This window comes from Mus caroli, unplaced genomic scaffold, assembly GCF_978045245.1.
Source record: "Mus caroli unplaced genomic scaffold, Mus_caroli_1 scaffold_8, whole genome shotgun sequence".
Lineage (NCBI taxonomy): Eukaryota > Metazoa > Chordata > Mammalia > Rodentia > Muridae > Mus > Mus caroli.
Window position 1 is genome coordinate 113,768,364 of NW_028227263.1, and position 2,803 is coordinate 113,771,166.

The 2,803-nt window shown below is 46.9% G+C and overlaps 1 pseudogene; it reads left to right on the forward strand.

Annotated features, from left to right (window-relative positions):
* Positions 1-971: 971 nt before the first annotated feature.
* On the forward strand, positions 972-1,913 carry LOC110288291 (igE-binding protein pseudogene; annotated as a pseudogene).
* Positions 1,914-2,803: the final 890 nt, after the last annotated feature.

Consider the following 2,803-nt stretch of genomic DNA (forward strand, 5'->3'; position numbering starts at 1 on the left):
GAATCACCGTGGGATGGGTCGGTAGAAGCTTTGGTTTTGGTAGTCTTGGTGCTTTTTTCTTTCTCCTAGTGTCTTATTGTGTTCATCTTGGCTGGTGTTAACTTTGAGGTGCGGTCAGTCCGACATAGATAAGCGGCAGGACTGTCACGCTCTGACAGTCTCTCGTACATAAGGGAGCGGAGTGTGGCATTTTACTTTCACTTATGCTTCAGTGTGCCTTAAGTCGGGCGTAGATCAGTCGCAGGCACAATGGGGTCATCGCAGTCAGTTGTAAACACACTGCAAGTTGTTCTTAAGCAGCGAGACCTCAAGATTGCCACACGCACTCTACAAAATTTTGTCAAAGAGATTGATCGTGTTGCCCCATGGTATGCTTGTTCGGGTTCCCTGATCATAGCCTCGGGGAATAAACTGGGAAGAGACCTAGATAAAAAATTTGAGGAGGGAGACTTGCGACTAGGCACTAAGGCAATTTGGAAGTTAATAAAGAATTGCTCAGAAGATGAGACCTGCCGACCTGAGGTGATTGAGGGACAAGAGGCGTTAGAAGAGGTTCAGGACAGCATGTCAGAAACCAAATGGAGTGAGAGATTAGGAGCTTGCAAAAAGAAAGACATGTCTAAGAAAAAAGGCCCTCCCCAGAAGTTAGAAAAGGGGGGAGTTAAAAAAGGGGAAGGTGAAAACGTGCCCCCTACAAGTAAACTTAATAATATTTATCCCACCCAAGATTTAGAGGCCCTAGAGCTTGATAGCTCAGATCCTGATGATTTAGACCCTAGTAAAGAGGCAGAATTAGAAGAAGAAGCAGCAAAATATGAAGAGGAAAGGTATGCCCTGATTAAGGGGTAGAGCAAAAATATAATAAAAGGGGTGGCATAGAGCTGTCACCCAAGCCCTCGGCGCCTCCACCATATGAATCAAGATATGGTGCTAGTTCCTTTCTGCCTCAGGAGGAATTAAAAAAGATTCAGATGACTTTTCCAGTCTTCGATGCTAGAGACGGGGCGGGACGCATACATGCCCCTGTAGCATACCAACAAATTAAGGAACTTGCAGAATCTGTCCGTAATTATGGAGTCAATGCCAACTTCACCTTAGTACAGGTCGAGAGATTTGCCAATACAGCAATGACTCCGGCAGACTGGCAAATGACAGCTAAGGCCACTCTACCTAATATGGGACAATATATGGAGTCGAAAGTCTTGTGGTATGATGCTGCCCAGAATCAGGCAAGAATTAATGCTGTGGCAGAAGATGATAATCAAAGACAATGGAATTTTGAATTGCTAATGGGCCAGGGACAGTTTGCTGCCAATCAGACTAACTATCATTGGGGAGCATATGCTCAGATATCGGCGGCTGCCATCAAGGCTTGGAAAGCTCTTACGAGAAAGGGAGAAGCTGGAGGCCACCTTACAAAGATTATCCAGGGCCCTCAGGAGCCATTCTCAGATTTTGTAGTGAGAATGACTGAGGCCATGGGGAGGGTTTTCGGAGACCCTGAACAGGCCATGCTGCTAATTGAACAGCTTGTTTATGAGCAGGCCACACAGGAATGCAGGACTGCAATCACACCAAGAAAAAACAAGGGATTGCAAGATTGGCTCAGGGTATGTAGAGAACTGGGAGGCCCACTTACCAATGCAGGGCTGGCTGCGGCCATATTACAATCACAAAAACGCCCCTCTACCAGCAAACAAAGAGCTTGCTTTAACTGTGGAAAAATAGGCCACCAAAAGAAAGACTGCCCCCTCCCAGGGCGGGCCCGAGTGGCTACTCTTTGCTCTCGTTGTGGAAAGGGTTATCACAAAGCTAGTGAGTGCCACTCAGTTCACGATATAAAGGGGATGCTTTTGCCCCCAATCAATGAATCTGACATCGGCCTACCAAAAAACGGGGTTGTGGGCCCCTGATCCCAGGGCCCTCACAAATATGGGAATCGATTTGTCAAAAGCCAGAGCAACTTAGACGAAATGAACCCCGAGGAGTCGCAGGAGTGGACCTGCGTGCCACCACCGACTTCCTACTCATGCCCCAAATGAATGTCCAGCCTATCACAGTTGAGGCCCCAGAACACTTACCTTCAGGAACAGTGGGCCTGATAATAGGGCGGGGATCGCTGACTATGCAAGGACTTATAGTTTATCCTGGAATAGTAGATCATCACCATTTACAAGAAATCCAGGTCCTTTGCTCCTGCCCTCAAGGAATTTTCTCCATTACATCGAGAGATAGAATTGCACAAATTATCCTGTTGCCCACAGGGAGAGAGGAAAGAACACAAACACATGGACACAATCGTATGGGCTCTTCTGGCCAAGATGCAGCATACCTAATTATGCCACTAAACAATAGACCAATGCTGTATTTAACAATCAATGGTAAGGATTTTCAGGGAATTATGGATACAGGGGCGGATAAGAGCATCATCTCCTCACATTGGTGGCCCCGGGCCTGGCCTGTAGATAAATCTTTCCACTCACTACAGGGCCTGGGGTATCAATCATGTCCTACAATCAGTTCTACACAATTGGAGTGGCAGACTCCGGAGGGGCAGAGGGGCCTATTTACCCCTATGTCCTTCCATTACCAGTCATTCTTTGGGGGAGAGATGTTCTTTCAGAAATGGGCCTGACCTTAACAAATGAGTATTCTACACAAGCTGTTAAAATCATGAGTAAAATGAGTTACAAGAAGAAAGGGAAGGGTCTGGGAAAAAAGGAACAGGGCAGACTCTAACCTGTTCCCCACCATGGTAATACTGATAAGAGAGGCCTGGGTTTTTCCTAGGGGCCGTTGGGGT